General features: G+C 42.2%; 2 pseudogenes; one reads left to right on the forward strand and one right to left on the reverse strand.

The window, feature by feature from the left end:
- Positions 1–682: 682 nt before the first annotated feature.
- On the reverse strand, positions 683–11,382 carry LOC115684016 (protein BOBBER 1-like; annotated as a pseudogene).
- Positions 11,383–15,754: 4,372 nt separating this feature from the next.
- On the forward strand, positions 15,755–19,030 carry LOC115678553 (histone deacetylase 8-like; annotated as a pseudogene).
- Positions 19,031–20,423: the final 1,393 nt, after the last annotated feature.

A 20,423-nucleotide genomic window follows, 5' to 3' on the forward strand; every position in this document is an offset into this window, starting at 1 on the left:
TTAGCGACGGAAAAAATTCCGTCGCTAATAGGTCGTCACAAAATTCGTCGCAAATTAGCCACGAACTTTATTCATCGCAAATTTCGTCGCGAAATTCGTAGTGAAATTCGTCACAAATTTCATCGCAAAATTCATCGCAAATAATTCGTCGCAAAATTCATCGCAAATAATTCGTCGCAAATTAGCCACGAACTTTATTCGTCGCAAAATACGTCGCAAAATCCGTCGCAAAATCAGCCACGAACTTTATTCGTCGCAAAATTTGTCAAAAAATTCGTCGCAAAATTCGTTGCAAAATTTGTCGCAAAATGTCACTACAAAAAAACAATGGATTAGCGACGATTCGTCGCAAAATTCGTCGCTAATTTGCCAAAAAAAAATTTTTTGTCAGTAATTTGCGGCGAACTTATTAGTGGCAAAATTCGTCGCTAATTTGCCACCAACTTTTTTTACATTTGCCATCAACATTATTTATGAACGAATTTAGCGACGATTTTTTATTAATTCTTTAGCGACGAACTCTGCGACGATTATCGTTTAGGGACGAAATTAGCGACGAAATTTTATTTTTGCAACGAACTTTTTTAATTTGTGATCGTACGATAAAATCATTTATTTTATTTTTCGATTTTAAACCTAATTAAAAGCAAAATTAATTTTTGGAATTTATATTTAACATTGATTAAGCACTTAATAACATCAAAATATTATAATAATATGAAAATGAAATACATTCATCTACATTTTCCACAAGAATGACATAAATAAAGAACCAAACTGAAAGGTGCATTCTTCCTCTTCAAGATAGACCTTCTCAATTGAGGAACTATCCAACCAAAAGGCGTTATCAGCCTTGTTATCAGAAAAAAGTTCACAGAATATGTTCTTGGCTCCACCAAGTCTAGCAGCCAAACCTTCTAACCTTCTCTGGAATCTTTGCTCTTGAGAAGTCCATCTCTGGATGCTGCAAGAGAGGTCGCCAGAAAGAAGAAATTAGCAACGTTGATCTACAGATACAAGAACGCTCATCAATAAGAAAAGCAACCAATATCCACCTCTGCCATGAACTTCTTTAGAATCTCCTGTTTCTGCATCTCATCACTGGTAGGAAGACCCATTGCCTTTTGTCTCTGATCAAACTGATAAGTTAAAAGCAAAATGTCAGTATTGTATTTGCAAGGAGAAATGCAAACACTCCAAGGCCACCAGCATTGTGCTCGTCTACATGCACATAACAAAATACATGCAATATGTGTTTGTTTAGTTAATACCCAGGAGGAGCTTAAGAAAGAGAGCCACTTACCATCATCTTTTCAACTGTCTGTCAAGTGTCTGGGTCCAGGTCAGACAATTTGCTATTCTCTGGTTCTACCTTCTGAGTATCAATTTCAGGATCCCCTTTGACCAAAGATTTCCACCACTCCATTTGATTGTGCTTAGTCAGGAGAATGGAGATCGCACTCTGGTCCTCTGTAGATTCACAACGTTAAGATGATCGCGCAACATGAAATTGACTCATAATACTATTAACTTAACAACAGGAGGCAGATCATTCTTGTTTGTGTTTGAATTCATATGCCATGTGATATTCTTGACTCAATCCACTACGTACCTAAACTCCAATAACAATCATCAGGTTTGACAGTCTGGAAAAGCTCCCCCTGCAAGTAATCGTATATGGTCAAGAGAGTTATGTAAATAAAGCAAGCTGATTAAATAAACTCAAATTACGCACACTCGCTTCTATGACAGGAGGTTGACCCTTGAGTCCAACTTTCAAGTGGTTTTTCTTTATGTCGCATACCACAAACCTTCCTTTAGTACCCTTAGGAACTGGAACATGGACGGTAACCTCCTGCAGAGTCTGAGTCCAGGAATAACTCTCAAGATCAAGGCCATTGCCTTTGTTTGGCACTGTTCAACTAGAAACAATGTCAGAGCAACTACGGAGGCAACGTGGTATATTTTACACAATATGTCTACTAAACATATGCATCCACCTTGTAAAAGGAATCATAACAAGACAGTCTCTTATAGAGTTGCACTTTCCAAAGCACACTGGGTAGCCTACTGGTCATCTCAGCTAAAGCTATCTGAATCATACTCAATGCAAGAGCTAAAATCAGGCTCAGTTCACAATTTGGGCATGGGGATTGTCAAAGTCATAACTATTGGTCCATATCAAATGTTGATGCTGAGGTGGTCAAGTTATCACTTTTTAATTGGCCCAATTCCCTAAAAAACCCCCAACTTTACCCTTTGTCCCAATTATATCCCAAACTTTTTTTTGTCTTATAAAAAACCTCAAACTTTTACTTTTGTCCCAAATCTACTCAATTCACTTTTCGTCCAATTTTTTAATATTATTTCGAATTTTTCTTTATTTTTTCTTTTCTTTTCTTTTTCCTTTCCTTTCCTTTTTTTTTTGTTTCACCTTCCAGAGGCGGGGGCCGGCGGGGGCGAGGCTCGGCCTCGCCGGCGTTGGGCGAGGCCAAGCCTCGCCGTGGCCGGCGAGGCTCGGTCCCGCCGGCGTTAGGCGAGGCCGAGCCTCGCCGTGGCGGCGAGGCTCGGCCTCGCCGTTCTTCGGACGAGGCCGACCTCGCCGGTTGCCGGCGGGGCCGACCTCGCCGACCACGGCGAGGCTCGGCCCCGCCGGCTATTGGCGAGGTCGGCCTCGCCGGCGGCCGGCGTGGCCGAGTTCTCGCCCGGATCCGGCGAGGCTCGGCCCCGCCGGCGCGCGAGGTCCGCCTCGCCTAGCAACGGCGAGGTCGGCCGAGGCGAACCTCGCCGTTCTTTGGGCGAGGCCGACCTCGCCCGGTTGCGCGGGGCCGAGCCTCGCCGGATCTGGCGAGAACTCGGCCACGCCGCTTGGCGAGGCCGAGCCTCACCGGCTATTGGCGAGGTCGGCCCCGCCGCACCGGCGAGGTCGGCCTCGCCCAACGCGAGGCCGAGCCTCGCAGTGGGTGAGCCTCGCCCGGCCACGGCGAGGCTCGGCCCCGCCGGCTATTGGCGAGGTCGGCCTCGCCGGCTATTGGCGAGGTCGGCCTCGCCCGGCGTCGGAGGGCCAAGCCTCGCCAGCGGCCGGCGGGGCTGACCTCGCCGGCCCCCGCCTCTGGCCGGTCGCCGATCCGGCGACCGGCCAGAAGGTGAAACAAAAAAAAAAGTAAAGGAAAGGAAAAATAAAAGAAAAGAAAAAATAAAAAAAATTCGAAAAAATAAAAAATAATATTAAAAAATTGGACGAAAAGTGAATTGGGTAGATTTGGGACAAAAGTAAAAGTTTGAGGTTTTTTATAAGACAAAAAAAAGTTTGGGATATAATTGGGACAAAGGGTAAAATTGGGGGTTTTTTAGGGAATTGGGCCCTTTTTAATTGGTCTTTAACAATTTTAATTATGAGTACTAAATCTTTTGTCCAGCCATGCTAAATCCCAAAGGCGGAAAGGCACTAACCAATCCCGAAGTTCCACAAAACAATCAGACATTCTATGATTACTGATATGAATCTGTGCGGAAGATGATCGTTCTACGAAGATCTATGAGTTACGAATTGCTGACCTCGACCCCCAATCGAACCTGTGATTAGTAATCTCGGTATGAACGCGACCTGTTGACGAACCTATGTCAACCAATCCACGCTATAACGCCACGAACAAGAGAATTCACGATCTTGCTCGATAAGTTGAATTCGATCGCCACAAGGGAGCCTTGATAAGATCTAGTCCTCAAGAAAACTCAAGAAGAAAACTTCTCTATATAAAATTATGTCTCTGCCTCTTAAAAATCTATAAGCAACCTTATATAGGGTGCTAACCCTAATCCTAATCCTACTAGGATTAAAATTACAAAAATAACCTTAATTGCTAAAAATTCGTCCAAAAATGGAAAAAGGCCTAAAAGTTCATCTAAACGATTCCAAATCGCTAAAAAACGTCATCAATCATTACTAAAGTAGTGAGTATTTGTCAGCGGCCCGTTTCCAAGCGTCCATCCAAATTTGAGCCAATTCGGTGTTCGTCAATTCTAAGCTCCTTCGGAATTCGCTGGACCAAGAGTAATCATATTGCGCCAAGGAGCTTCAGAATCTTCAAGTTTCGAATCCAGATTGTCTCCATTCCAAATATCTTGAACCATGATGCCGACAGCTTGTTTGAATTCCTTCGCTCTCGCTCGAGTGATCGGGCCTAGCGGATAGAACAACGGGTCTCTAGCACCTCCTCCTCGATAGGGTTCGATGTCCACATCATTCCCTCCCCCGTGCAAAGGATTTGCCCTAAAATGAGCGTCTGCATAAAAAAGAGTCAAATTAGAAACATTGAAAGTAGCACTAATACCATACTCACCTGGAAGGTCAAGCTTGTAAGCATTATCTTTGACTCTTTCCAACACCATAAATGGTCCATCCCCTCGCGGGAGCAATTTAGAGTGTCGCTGTTTGGGGAAACGCTCTGTGCGCATATGAACCCAAACCCAATCGCCGGGCTCAAACACTACTTTCTTGCGCCCTTTGTTGGCTTGCTTTGCATACTGCTCTGTCTTAAGCTCAATATTCAGCCGCGTCTTCTCATGCAAAGTCTTCACAAATTCAGCTTTCTTAGCACCATCTAAATCCACACGCTCAGCAACAGGCAAAGGGGTTAAATCTAACGGAGTTAAGGGATTAAAACCATAGACAACCTCAAACGGTGTGAATTTAGTAGCAGAATGCACGCTCCTATTATAAGCAAACTCAACATGCGGTAAACAATCTTCCCAAGACTTAATGTTCTTTTTAATGATAGCACGCAACAATGTCTCTAAAGTCCTATTAACTACTTCAGTTTGACCATCAGTTTGTGGATGACAAGTAGTAGAGAATAAAAGTTGTGTACCTAACTTCTTCCACAATGTCTTCCAAAACTAGCTTAGAAATTTAGTATCTCGATCAGAAACAATGGACCTAGGCATGCCATGCAAACGCACAACCTCACGAAAGAACAATTCGGCAACATTCGATGCATCATCAGATTTATGACAAGGTATAAAATGAGTCATCTTTGAAAATCGATCAACAACCACAAAAATAGAATCCTTGCCATGCCTAGACCTAGGCAATCGTAATACAAAATCCATAGAGATATCAACCCAAGGATGCGTCGGGATAGGCAAAGGTGTATACAAACCATGTGGTTTAATCGTAGACTTAGCCTGCTTACATGCGATACATCTCTCATAAACTCGTGTGACATCTCGTTTCATGTGTGGCAAAAAAAAATGTTCATGCAGCACTTCATAAGTCTTATTGATTCCAAAATGCCCCATTAAACCACCACTATGTGCCTCTCGCACTAATAACTCGCGCAAAGAGCATCTAGGCAAACACAACTTATTTTCACGAAAGAGATATCCATCATGCCTATAAAACTTTTCAAACGCAGCATGCTCACAAGCTTCAAATACTCTTCCAAAATCATCATCGTCAGCGTATAAACCTTTGATATGCTTGAAACCTGGACACTTTGCTCCTAGAGTAGTTAGAATTGCGTACCTTCGAGAAAGTGCATCGGCTACCACATTTTCCTTACCTTTTTTTGTACTTGATTAGATATGGAAAAGTCTCAATGAACTCTATCCATTTGGCATGTCTTTTGTTCAATTTTTGCTGCCCCCTCAAGTACTTTAAGGTCTCGTGGTCGGTGTAGATCACAAACTCTTTTGGCCACAAGTAATGTTGCCAGGTCTCCAAAGCTCGCACCAAATCATACATTTCCTTATCGTAAGTCGGATAATTCAATGTCGCTCCGCTTAACTTCTCACTGAAATAAGCTATGGGACGTCCTCCTTGCATCAACACAGCTCCAATTCTTGTACCAGAAGCATCGCATTCTATCTCAAAAGTAGTACTGAAATTCGGTAAAGATAACAAAGGAGCATTAGTCAACTTATCCTTTAACAGATTGAATGCTCTCTCTTGCTCTTCTCCCCATGTGAAACCCACGTGCTTCTTGATAATCTCGGTTAAAGGTGCGGCGATGGTGCTGAAATCTTTTACAAATCTACGATAGAAACTGGCTAAACCATGAAAGCTGCGCACCTCTCCTACTGTCTTAGGTATCGGCCATTCACGGATTGCTTTCACCTTTTCTTCATCAACCTGTATTCCATCAGTACCAACAACAAAGCCTAGAAATACTAATTTGTCAGTTACAAAACAGCACTTCTTTAGGTTAGCATATAATTGCTCAGCCCTTAAAACCTGCAAAACAGCTCACACATGCTTAATATGGTCATCAATGCTTCGACTATATATCAGGATATCATCAAAATAGACAACTACAAATCGACCAATAAAAGCACGCAGAATATGATTCATAAGTCGCATGAAAGTACTAAGTGCATTAGTTAAACCGAATGGCATGACTAACCACTCATATAACCCGTACTTGATCTTAAATGCAGTTTTCCATTCATACCCCTCTTTCATCCTAATTTGATGATAACCACTTTTCAGATCAATTTTAGTAAATATGCAAGCTCCATGCAATTAATCCAACATATCATCTAGCCTAGGAATAGGATGTTGATACTTTACCGTTATATTATTGATTGCTCGGCAATCAATACACATTCGCCAAGACCCATCCTTCTTTGGCACCAACAAAACAGGAATAGCACATGGGCTAAGAGACTCTCTCACATATCCTTGCTTTAGTAATTCCCTAACTTGCTGCTGAAGTTCCTTTGTCTCTTCAGGATTGCTTCGATATACGGGTCGGTTAGGCAATGGTGCACCAGAAATCAAATCGATTTGATGCTCTATGCCTCGAATCGGTGGTAAACCTCCAGGAAGCTCATCAGGAAAGACATCTTCAAATTCCTGCAACAAAGACACAACAGAACTTGGCAAATTCGGGTCAAGTTCGTTAGTAGTAAACAGTGCCTCCTTGTACAAAAGTACAAGTATCGGTCGGTCCAGAATCAAAGCTCTCCTCACTTCACTCGATTTTGCATAGAAATTCTTTTCTCTCTTTTCTTTTCTCTCTCCTTTTCTCTCGGTTTTTACCACTCTACTCTTATCTTCCTCTCCTTTTACTTGCGTCTCAGAGTTTCCACGCAAGCCCTCAGTTTTATCACTTTTTCTCTCTCTCTCAGCCTCACGTTGTAGTTTCAATTGATCTTCATACACCTCAGTAGGTGTCATTGGCACCAATGTGTATGTCTTCTGATTCATCACCAATGAATATCGGTTAGTATACCCGTCATGATGTACCTTTCGATCATACTGCCATGGCCTACCAAGTAAAAGATGCCCTGCTTGCATAGGTATAACATCACACATCACCTCATCCTTATATCGCCCTATCTCAAATGGAACTCGGACTTGCTTCGATACTTTTACTTCACCACTATCATTCAACCACTGCAATCTATATGGTCTTGGATGCTTTGTAGTCTTCAATCTCAACTTCTCCACCATGGTACAACTTGCTACATTTGTACAACTACCTCCATCAACAATCAAGCTACAAATCTTACCATTCACCAAGCATTTTGTATGGAACAAGTTATCGCGTTGCTGGTGATGCTCCTCCTCTTTGACTTGAACACTAAGAGAACGCCTAACCACCATCAATTCACCCTTTGCTGGCATCTCAACATCACTACAATCCTCCAATGGTGGCATGTCATCATCCTCTTCGTCCCTCTCACTTTCTGATTCAACATCATCATGTCCAGTCATAATCATCACCCTCCTATTAGGGCACTGATTTGCCATATGACCCCTGCCCAAACACTTGAAACATTTAATATCACGAGTTTTGGTGTTAGGGTTTTCAGTTTTACCTGAAGCCGGATTCGAACCAACTTTGCCATCCTTCTCATTCTCCTTCAAAGTTTCAGTCTTGATATTGTTTCCCTTCCAATTCGGCTTCTCGTCTCTCTTCCAATTAGACTTCCAATTCGAGCTTGAACCTTCACCACTCTTGTAATTTCGATCCAACTTCAATTGCCGCTCAACTTTGATGGCTTTGTCCACTAATTCCTCCAATTTAACGTAGTGTTGCAGCTCTACCACCCTTGCTATATCTCGGCTCAAACCACACAAAAATCGTGACATTGTGGTCTCACGGTCTTCCACCACATTAGCACGAATCATAGCAATCTCCATCTCTTTATGGTATTCTTCCACACTCCTATTACCTTGTGTGAGATTTTGCAGCTTATGGAACAAGTCTCTATGGTAATGACTAGGTATAAAGCGCCTCCTCATCACTGCTTTCATCTCATCCCACGTTTCTATTGGTCTTTCACCATTGCGTCTCCTGCTAGTCACAAGTTGATCCCACCAAATTATAGCATAATCAGTGAATTCAACAGCTGCAATTTTTACCTTTTTGAGCTCCGAATATCGCTGGCAATCAAATACCATCTCCATCCGTTTCTCCCATTCTAGATACGCATCAGGATCATTCTTTCCTTGAAAAGATGGAATCTTCATCTTGATGTTGCCAAGCTCATCATCTTCTCGACGTTTAAATCCTCGGCGTCCGTTTCTCCTCTCAAACCTGCCATCTCGATCATCTTCTGTATCGGACACATATGCATCATCAAATTGCCGCTGCCATCTAGGTTGTGCCCTAGGCTCTTCTCGCTGATTTTGTGGCCTCCCTTGTGGTGGCTCTCAATCATCTTCAAGTCTCGTCTCACATCTTGCAACTCGATTGCTAAGTGCTTCAATTTGTAAACTCAATTGCTGAATGCCTGCTAGAATCGCATCACCCCTTGGATGAGTGCGATCCTCCCTTTGATTCACACTTCCTTGGCCTGAGCCTGACATTTTTTTTTAAACCTGCAAGAAAATATTAGAGATAAAAGAAATCTCACTAGTCACTCCCTCGCGTTTTCCGCTCAAAGTGTTTGTCACTCCTCTCGTGTTTAACTCAATTTCGGCTTTTTCTTCCCTCAATTAAACTCACACACTCTTGCCTTTTTCCTCTCGTTTCCTTCTAGCAAGCTCTTTTTTTCAGACTTGAATCCAGTCTCACAAGCTCCTCACAACAATCAATAAATCACCAAGCAAGATCAAATTCAGCAATATACCGCTCAACTCAGCAATTCAGCAAATTTTCGCTAAATTCGGATTCAGATTCAATTTCTGCTACTGAAATTTTTTTTTCTATTCGGTCCAACTATCAATGATAAAAAAAAAAAACGAGTCATCCTCTTGAATGTTTTTTTTTTGCCGAAACTTTTTTTTGTTTTTTTTTTCGAATTTTTTTTTTGGCTTTTTTTTTTTTGCCGATTTTTTTTTTGGCTTTTTTTTTTTTACAAACTCAAGTACAATATAAAAAAAACAACTAGGACCGAAAACCCTAAATCAAAATTGAAATCACAGCAAGAACAAATTCAGAACCCTAATTCTATAAACCCTAGTTTCTATAAACCCTAGATTGATGAATGAAAAGCAGTAAAAGTAAGATAACTAGACCTTGTAAAACCAGCTCTGATACCAGATGATATGAATCTGTGCGGAAGATGATCGTTCTACGAAGATCTATGAGTTACGAATTGCTGACCTCGACCCCCATTCGAACCTGTGATTAGTAATCTCGGTATGAACGCGACCTGTTGACGAACCTGTGTCAACCAATCCACGCTATAACGCCACGAACAAGAGAATTCGCGATCTCGCTCGATAAGTTGAATTCGATCGCCACAAGGGAGCCTTGATAAGATCTAGTCCTCAAGAGAACTCAAGAAGAAAACTTCTTTATATAAAATTATGTCTCTGCCTCTTAGAAATCTATAAGCAACCTTATATAGGGTGCTAACCCTAATCCTAATCCTACTAGGATTAAAATTACAAAAATAACCTTAATTGCTAAAAATTCGTCCAAAAATGAAAAAAGGCCTAAAAGTTCATCTAAACGATTCCAAATCGCTAAAAAACGTCATCAATCATTACTAAAGTAGTGAGTATTTGTCAGCGGCCCGTTTCCAAGCGTCCATCCAAATTTGAACCAATTCGGTGTTCGTCAATTCTAAGCTCCTTCGGAATTCGCTGGACCAAGAGTAATCATGTTGCGCCAAGGTTTCAGAATCTTCAAGTTTCGAATCCAGATTGTCTCCATTCCAAATATCTTGAACCATGATGCCGACAGCTTGTTTGAATTCCTTCGCTCTCGCTCGAGTGATCGGGCCTAGCGGATAGAACAACGGGTCCCTAGCACCTCCTCCTCGATAGGGTTCGATGTCCACATCAATTACAGTTGATCCATAATCAGAATCACCTAGTTTCCCAGCTCGTATGACAAAAAAAAAAAAAACAAGATTACACTTGCAAAGTAGCTTCTTTTCCTAAATTCCAAGGAAAATGGGAGAACCAATCAAGCATAAGCACGCAAAAAAACTTGCAAGAACCAAACACTGAAACGAGAAGACATCTCCAAAACCAAAAGCAAGAAGCTTACAGCAAACCTTCCATCACTAGAGTACTTGAATAAGCCAATGCACGCTTAAACAGATTATAGGAGAGATCAACACAAGAGAAAATTATTATTCGGGAGAGTTCAGATTGCTGAACAAAGGAGCAAGTACCCATCAAAGAATATCCACACTTTAGCGAAATCGATAGCATAATAGAATGAAACATTTTCCCTGCCCATCGCCATTAAATAGCCAACCAGAGAAAACATCCAAGCTATATAGATGACTACGGCCACGAAACCGTCACAGCCTAACTATAGCAGGAGAAAAGACCCACATCATGAGCGATCACTATGTAATGTACTTGTCATCTAATCTCCCAGATGTCTCAACCCCCCAGCAGCGTCTCGACAGGCACTCATCGCGCTCATGCGTAGCAAGCAACAAATCACGACACTGTCCAAGAAAAATCAAAAGCCCTTACCTATCGCTCCATTCTTCTCCTCCTTCTCTTCCTCCGCATCCTTCATCTCCACCTCCTGCACCTTCTTCTCTTCCTCCACCTTCTTAGCCGCCGCCGCCTTCGCCTTCGCCTTCTTAGCCCTCTCCCGCTCCCTCTCCTTCTCCCTCTCGACCTACCTTAGCTTCTGCTTCTGCTTCTCCCTCACCGCCCTCAACACCGCCGCGACGTCCCTCTCCGCCGCCTCATGCGCGAGGAAATCGCTCCGCTCGGCCACGAACTCGAAGGCCTCCTCGATGAACCCCAGTGGGCTGGACGGATCGAACCTCGCACTGAACTCCGCCGCGACAGAGGAGGAGGCCGAGGACGAGGCCGAGGGCTTGGCCTCAGGTTGCTTCTCCTCTTCCTCCTCGAAGTCGGAGATGATCGCCATGGTCGGTGAGCTCCGGGAGGGATCGAATCGGAGATTGCTCTTCTCTGGCTCGATTTCCTCTAGGGCTCCGGAGGAGTCGCGGGAGGAAGCGCGGGGGGAAGGGGGTACCGAAAACCCTTAGCGAGCGAGAGAGAGGGAGAACAGTGAGCGAGAGAGAGAGAGAAATTGGGGGTGAGGGCGGGGCTTTGGGGCGCTCTTTTTTTAATTAAATTTGCGACGAACTTTATATTTCGTCGCAAATTTTAGCGACGGAACCTTTTAAGTTCGTCGCTAATTTGAGACGGATTTTTTTTCTTCGCAAATTTGCGACGGATTTTGTTTCCGTCGCAAATTTGGGACGGATTTTGTTTCCGTCGCAAATTTGCGACGGAATTTTTTTTCCTTCGCAAAAATTTGCGACGGAAGTGATCTTCGCGGCACATGGTGCCCATTTTTTCAAATCCGTTGCTAATTTGCAACGGATTTTTTTTCGACGGAAATGTTTATACCGACCAATTTTTCAAATCCGTCGCTAATTCCGTCGGAACATTGAGTAGATATGCTTCTACACTTTTACATATAATGACACATTACTCATATTTGACGAATTAGTAAATGTCATGATCTAATTCGTCTAAGGGCGGCAAGTCTGGTGATGTTTTTTTTTTTTCATTAGAGCAGCGGAGGAATGTCAAACAACTACGGGAGGTTGTTGCAAAATGGGCCGATGTGACTAGCATTACGAACACTGTGGAGAAACATGATTGATGTGGATGTCGTTGTTACAAACAGACTCGATTGACGCTTTCTCAATTAACAATAGTGCTCTGATACCAAGTCAAGAATGTGATAAAAAAAATTAAGAGCAATATATATATATATATATATATATATATATATATATATATATATATCATTATCATATGAAGAGTACACGAACCTATTTATCGGTTTTATAGGATGAGTATCTAAAAGGGAAAATATCAATTACAATCAATTAAAGGAAATATAAGGAATCTTCTAAATATTTCTCTAATAGAATGCATGCCCTCTATTCACTCATCATTCAGATGTAACCCTTTAGGAGTAATTCATCTAATTTGTTAGATCAAATTGGTTATGTCTAAATGAGAATATCTCTTTTATATGATCTCCTATAGATATCCCCATATAGATACATTGACTTTACATTTCATACATCCACCTGATTCCGATCTATTTGAAAATTGCTATAATTTATTTACCCATATATTTACGCATACATAAGAGCTACGTGCGGCGAAAACCGCCATATTCAACTAAATAGATATCTGTGTTATCTATATCTAAGTCTTGAAAAAAAATAAGATAAGATTTGCACTTATCGAATCTAAAAAAACTTATTTGGGACGAGAACATTTTAAGAGATTAATTATCTAATATCTTGAGTTTATAATAGATCTTCTTATCTAATTTGAATTTGTAATATCTAATCTCTCTTAGAATTGGACATGTAGCAAATTGTCCAATTTCTTTTAAATTTGAACTTGTGACAATCATCCAATTTAGTTTGAATTTCAATTAATAATTCTTAGTTTGCATTAGATTCATTTCATTAGGCAATATTTAGTTTGTCTTGTGATGGAGTATATTCCTTATGTAGTCCTCGTCCTTATCACGAGAGATTGAGACATGGTAATCATCGTGATTAGACTTAGAAGAACTTAGGTTTAGTTTTAGAATACTACAAAAAAACAAGGTTTTAGTGAAAAATTTTGCGATGAAAAATTTGGCAAAATTCGTCGCTAAACGAATTTGCGACGGAAAATAAATCCGTCGCAAATTTGCGACAGATTGGAAAATGCAATACAATTTTTAGAATCCGTCGCAAATTTGCGACGGAAAATCAATCCGTCGCAAATTTGCGACAAAAATAAATCCGTCGCAAATTTGCGACTTTGCGACGGATTGGAAAATGCAATACAATTTTTGGAATCCGTCGCAAATTTGCGACGGATTGGAAAATGCAATACAATTTTTGGAATCCATCGCAAATTTGCGACGGAAAATAGATCCGTCGCAAATTTGCGACGGATTTTGCGATGGATTTATTTTCCGTCACAAATTTGCGACGAATTTTTATTTCGTGGCAAATTCCATTGCAGATTAGCGATGAATAATTTTTGTCGCTAATTTGCAACGGAAAAAAAATTCCGTCGCAAATTAGCGACGAAAAATTCCCCGTCGCAAATTTCCGTGGTAAAATCCATGTTTTTTTGTAGTGCCCACACAGGAGAATAGTATGAGTCAAGGATAGCCTTCGAAAGAGATAAATTGAATGAAATGCCATGGTTTCCCCTCACTATCTCAGGTCGATATCTTTCACTTGTAGGCCGTCCTCCCAATCTATAAAATTTAATCTTCCCGGGGTAAACCCATCATCTAGTGGCTGTGCTAAAACCAAAGCCAGTGCTCGAGATGCCGCCCAGAAATGATAACCCAGATAAAAACGAGACAAAAGCGCCAACTACTTGCGGCAATTCGCCGCGAACCGCAGAGCCAGACACGAATGACGAAACAAACCGATTTAGCCACACAACCCACACATCATAGCCCTTTCGAACCCAAAATCCCGCGGCTCAACTTCAACCTCAACCTCAATCCGCAACATGCTAATCAAGTTCTCGCCATACCACACCGCGGCGTCTCGTTCCCTCGTTCTGACTCGATCGAGTGAGATTCGCGCGGGCCGCGTGCCCTAAACAAGCAGCCGCGTCGCGCACCACGGATTGCACCGAAGGAAAAAGCTAACGAGAGGAGGTGAAACACTTGGAGGAATCGAAGACTCACCAGCTACGCATGAAAAAACGGAAGCAGCGGAGATAGGGAGAGCCAAATCGATCGCCGCCGTGTGAGGTGGCGGTTCCGGTGCAGTCGCGAGGAGGGATGGAGGGCACGAAACTGAAGAGGCGGGTTCCAGTGCAGTCACGAGGAGGGATGGAGGGCCAAATCGATTGCCGCCACGTGCAGTGGCGGTTCCGGTGCAGTCGCGAGGAGGGAAGGGGAGGGCACGAAACTGAAGAATTGAACAAGATGAAAGAGAAAGAAAGAAATTAGGGCCATAATGAATTCCCAAAGAGAGAACGATATGGAAGAGAATGAAAAATGGCCAGAATGATCCGGGAAGAGAGAAGCTACAAAAAGTAGCTTCTCTTTTTTGGTGGAAAACTCGTTCTGGAAGCAAAATTTGATTCTGGAATCAAAAAAAGAATGTGTTTTTACCAAACGCATTTTTTATCCGGAATGCAAAAATTGCTTCAGAATGCATTTCGGAAATTTTTTAATAAACACATTTCTGTTCCGGAATACATTCTGGAGCAGAAATTTTGCTCCAGAATGGATTCCATGCGCTCCCTAAGTTCTTTTGCCAAATCTCTAAATGTAGGATCTAGCCTCTTTTGCCACACACTGCTCGGCGCTTTTGCTGTGCCAAGCAGAGTTGCCAGGACCTCGCTTCAGAAACAATGGAAATGGCGACTATTCATGACTAGGAGAAGGTGGGGCCTTTCACGAAGGGGTATGAATCTGTCAAGGCTTTGCCTGAGAACATTAGCGCGAAAATCATTTGCATTGCAATGGGAGCGAAGGAACTAGCGGAAAAAGTACCACAAAAGTCTTAAACGTATCAAATTAGTATCAATTCACTTCTAAACTTTTCAATTGGATTAATTTAGTCCTAAACAATTTCACATTGGTACCAATTGAGTCCATCTGGCCAATTTAGGCCGAAAATTACTGACATTGATGCTGGCCGTCCTACGTGATATGGCTGGCAATGACATGGTTTATTTATTATTCTTTTTTTCCTTTTCTTTTTTTTCTTTCCATTTTTTCTTTCCTTTCTCGTTTTTTTCTCTTAAAAGAGCTCCTTGGGGGTGATGATCCCGTCGCCGTTCTTGTCAAAGACGTTGAAGATGCGGAGAAGGCAGAGGGAGTTGAGGACGTTCCTTTGAATTCACTCTTTCTGGAATTTTTAGTTCTTCCGGTTTGGCATGGCCCCTCGCCGCCCCTTCCCAGCGATGGTGGGGTGGCGACGGCGAGGGCTTGCAGTTGCAGTCCTATGGTTTCTCTCTCTTTTTTAGTTTAATTTTAAATTTAATTTAAATAAAATTTATATTAAAAATCATATTTGGAAGAAAACAACGATATTAAAACCTTACGTTTCTTGATTTAGTAATGTCAGGGCCACACGCAGGATACCGAATATATTAAAAAAGGCTATGTCAGAATTTTTCGTTAAATAAGTTGAACGGAGTTAATCGAAATACTCGATTGTACAAATTCGACAAGTTTTAAAACTTTATTATATTTTTTTATAAATTTTAAAACTCAATTATATTTTTGATAAATTTTAAAATTTTTAGTGCATTTATCCAAACAATAACTATATGAATCTAGAAAGATTAGAAGTTGCAGGCGAAAAGCATAAACGGGCAGACACTTCCTATTGCCGACAGTGCTTAGGAGTACGATACTTCGAGCACCAGAAGACAGGAGACAACGTCTTCAACTGCTTCGCAGTTCAACTCTCAAATGGTAGCTTCTTCTTCTTCTCGTTCGACGAACCGGGTGGAGGGGTTCTGGCACGACGGGATGCTGAACCACGACACGGGTCGGGGCGTGTTCGACACAGGCTCGGACCCGGGCTTCTTGGACGTGCTCGAGAAGCACCCGGAGAACCCCGACTGGGTCCGAAACATGGTCTCGATCCTCAAGCGAGGACCCATCTCTCCCTTTAACTCCTGGCACACTGCAGCGCCTGCTCTCATCTCTCAACTCCTCTCTTTTCACTCTTTAGGTACTTTTTACGACTCTCTCTCTTAGTACCATTTTCTGTTTTCTTGTTTTTCGTTGTTGTATGAGATAGCTTGATTGAGTTGGAACATGTATCGAGAGAACAGTGATTTGGTGGATAAAGGCTGCATTTGACTTTGGGTGTGTTGTAGGTAGAGAGAGATTTTGGTCTTTGCTTGGTTTTATAAAGTGTTGGAGAATTGCAAGTGCAAGCTCAGATTTTCGTTTAGTGCTAAAGTCTATTAATTTGTGAAGCACAGTTGAGGCTTGGTGTCATTTGATAATGAACTGGAAATAACTTCTTGCTTGTAAGAAAATTGTATTCTTAGGGACTCGAGAGAACCGAATTCCTGAGTAGAAAATGGTTGTTTCAGCATTTAACTTGTTAAACACGACACCGGGTGATTAGCAGTGGAAAATGCCTGCTCTTAGAACTTTTGTTGTAGGGGTTGGAGTTGTTACGATTAACTTGTGAGGCTATGGAATGTGGTCCTTTTACGCCAGCTGCATCGCGTTGGTAATAAGTTAAAAGTGGACAACCAACTCAAGTCGGATGTGATTTTTATCTTTGACCTCCCAGAATACATAAAAGAACTAGTGGAAGCCAATAAAAATGGAGGGGAAGTTCTTTGCTGCGGAACTTTCTTGGACCCTGGGTCATGGGACGCTGCGCTTCTTGCTGCCGGTAACACGCTGTCTGCTATGAAGCACATACTGGATAGTAAGGGGAAGATCAGATACGCACTAGTGAGGCCATGTGGTCACCATGCTCAGCCTTCTCAAGTCGATGGGTATTGCTTCCTAAACAATGCCGATCTAGCAGTTTGATTGGTACTGGACTCCTGGTGCAAAAGTGTTGTTGTCGTTGATATAGATGTGCACTATGGAAATGGAACAACAGAGGAGTTTTAGCGGTCTAATGATGTTGTTACCATCTCTCTCCACATGAATCACGGGGTCCATCTCATCCACAAAGTGGATCTGTCAATGAGCTTGGTGAAGGTGAAGGATATGGGTATAACATGAACATACCATTGCCAAATGGAACAGGAGACAGGAGATACGAGTATGCCTTGACTGAGCTGGTTGTGCCAGCTGTGGAGAGTTTCAAACCAGAAATGGTTGTTCTTGTTGTTGGTCAAGATCTAGTACGGTAAGTAGGTCCTCTTTAGTACACTACTTATTATATGCTGGTACACTTTCTTCAGTAGTTGACTTTGAATTGAAATTGCTAGGTTGGTGTATGCTACTCTATAAGTGCATAGAAATGCACTGTTGGGAGTCATATAACTACTAACACGAGTCAGTCCCATGTAAGTCGAATGTTCGTTTAACTATTTATACGAGCTACACATTTGACAGTGGGGCACTTTATGAGAATCTTTTCTCCTTTTATCAAGCTTGATTCCTTTCTAGTTAAAGAATCTTTTTCTGTTTGCTCAAGAAAGCTAGGAGATTATTGAAAACTGAAAGTGTGGGATTTTTGCTTCTGGGGCAGCATGCTGTGGGTTGAGCCTTGCTTACAGGATAGAATTACTTCATTCTAAGAGTAATAATTTTTTCATAATAATCTCGTGGTTCTGTCAATCTCATACGATGGCTGAGCTATATTTCTCATGTAAGGATGAAAGCTTGGTATAACCAAAAGGATGAAGGCTTAGAAATACTTATGACATTACTATGAAAGCCCTGAAAAGCTGTTTCTGAAGAAAATTAGCCTTAATTGGAGCACGAATGTGGAATTACTGTTGTTATTGTAAAAGGGCCACATGATCTTGGGGTTTAGGATATGGTACAAGCTGTTACTTAGGAGAATGGCACCTTAATCAGTTCAAAGCAACTTCTTCCTGAAGTGGAGACCATTTCTCAGTTAACAATGAGCTTTCTCTCTCTTTCAAGCCAAAATGCATATATAGCGTGGCGAGAGTTTAGGGTGCTTATGGGACTGCGAAATAAGCATCCTCTGATTTTCATGAAAAATGTAGCAGTCGGATAAGTTCTAGTGAAATCATTATATGGAAGTGGAACTTTATACCTCCTTAGATGCATCAGTACAAGCTACCTCGTCCAGAAAACTAGCGACACGTTGATGCGTACAAATGCCAAACTCGGTGACATTTTTGTTTGTGATTGTTTGAGCTCATTGTTCACCCATATTCTCACTAGACCCACAATCCACGAATTATGTAGGTATAAAAGTAAGGAGTAGGATGTGCACATTGGAGAGTTCATCCTATATGCCCCAAAGGTGAATATAAAAAATGTTATCTTGATTAAGTTTTATGCTGATAGCTATGTATTTGTTTTTAGATCCAAAAGGACATTTGTCTGTACGATAATGTTTTACATGTCATTGTTTTACCAGAACCTTTTACGTGTTGATGATTATTGTCTTTGCCACTGTAGTTCATTCAAATGGAAGGCAGCACTCGACAATGGATGGATATTGGGTGATTGGTCGAACAATTCGTAGCCTCGCGGATACGCACGGTGGAGGCCGCATTCTCATTGTCCAAGAAGATGGATATCATGTTACCTACTCAGCTTATTGCCTTCACGCCATTCTGGAAGTCATTCTTGATCTTACAGATCCATTATTAGCCGATCCAATCGCCTATAACCCAGAAGATGAGGCTTTCTTGCGAAGGTGGTTGACTGAAGCAGAAGGTACCCTGTAGATAAGGTACCTTCTTTTCAAGGAACATTGATAGGAGATGATGCGCTTTAACTTCACTTTATTGTTACAGTGTCTCCCAATTTAGTTTGCACATTTTGTCTTTGTAGGATTTTATTTGAGATAGAACTAGAAGCTAATATGAAAAGAAAGTATTGATTTTCACATTTTCTTTTCTGGGTGAGAATTTGTGAATCTTGGTTGTCAGAACTAATGCAGCATTGTTAAATGAGATTTTCGTTTTGAATGGACACCAAAATTGCTTATACAATATAACAGGGCCTCCTCAAATTTCTTTAGCATTAATGGGCTGTACAGGAGCACCATGTGCCTGGCCTAAAAGGGCAAAAGGAAGGTGTTGTGGCGCTTGTCAAACCTGGAGGCATATGCTCTGAATGAAGATACTAAAAATCATAAAGAAAGTTACATATAAAAAGAAAGATAAGTCATACTCCAAGTGGATGTCATGATCAAGCCCACATACACAGATTCTGTATTTTCTTAAGCATGGAAAGGGGGTGTGGTCGAGTTATGATGGCCTAGCCTGCTTATCACAATTCAAAGGGAAAGCGAAGTTTTCAACATTGGAATTATAATGGTCGAGGGTTCATGATCCTGCACTGAAGCCTCCGCTTCCACTTTGAAAATATATAAATGCACTAGTCATCAGAAGAAAAACACCTTTTAAAGTGGGACAAAAGGGTTTGTTTATCATGTAGGATAGATGGTTAATAGTGATTTATAGGGAAAAGTGTCAAAAAGTCCTAAACATTTTGCATTTGTGCTAATTAAGTCCTAAACCTTTTGTCTTTATATCAATTCAGTCTGTTCGGCTAATTTTGGCCGGATTTTGCTGACGTGGAAGCCGGCCGGCCGATTGCCGGCGCTAATGTGGACAATTTTTAATAATATTTTAATATTTTTTTTGAATTTTTACTTATTTTTATTCTTTTCTTTTCCTCCCCCACCCTCTCTCCTCCAGCCAGTCACCGGACCGGCCAGAGGCCGGCGAAGGCGAGCCTCGTCGGCAGCTGGGCGAGGCTCGCCTTCGCCAGCCTCTGGCCGGTCCGGCAACCGGCTGGAGGAGAGAGGGTGGGGGAGGAAAAGAAAAGAATAAAAATAATTTTTGACCCCACGGCCTTTGGCGAGGGCTGGAGCCTCGCTAAAGGCTGGGTGAGACACGACCTCGCCGGATCTAGCGAGGTCGAAGGCCGCGACCTCGCGGCCTCTAGCGAGGGCTTAAGCCTTGTCGGCGGCTGGGTGAGGCCCAACCTCGCCGGATCTGGCGTGGTCGAGCCTCCCTCAGCCATGGCGAGGCTCGCCCTCGCTCTTGCCCTCGCCCTCACCAGAGACCACGAGGTTGAAGAGCCTCGCCGGATCTGGCGAGGTCGTGCCACGCCCAACCATGGCGAGGCTCACCTTCGCCGTCGCTGGCGAGGGCGAGCCTTGCCAGTGGCCGGTGAGGCTCACCAGAGGCCGACGAGGTCGACCTCGCCGGCTGGAGGAGGGACGGTGGGGGAGAAAAAAATTAGGAAAAAAAAACAATGAAAAAAAAGTAAATATTCAAAAAAATAGTAAAATATTATTAAAAGTTATTAACGTCAGCTAAATCTGAACAAAATTAACCGGAAGGACTG

The sequence above is a fragment of the Syzygium oleosum genome, unplaced genomic scaffold, assembly GCF_021117445.2.
Source record: "Syzygium oleosum isolate NSW1041296 unplaced genomic scaffold, Sole_v2.1 Sole_v2.07, whole genome shotgun sequence".
In the NCBI taxonomy this organism is placed as follows: Eukaryota; Viridiplantae; Streptophyta; class Magnoliopsida; order Myrtales; family Myrtaceae; genus Syzygium; species Syzygium oleosum.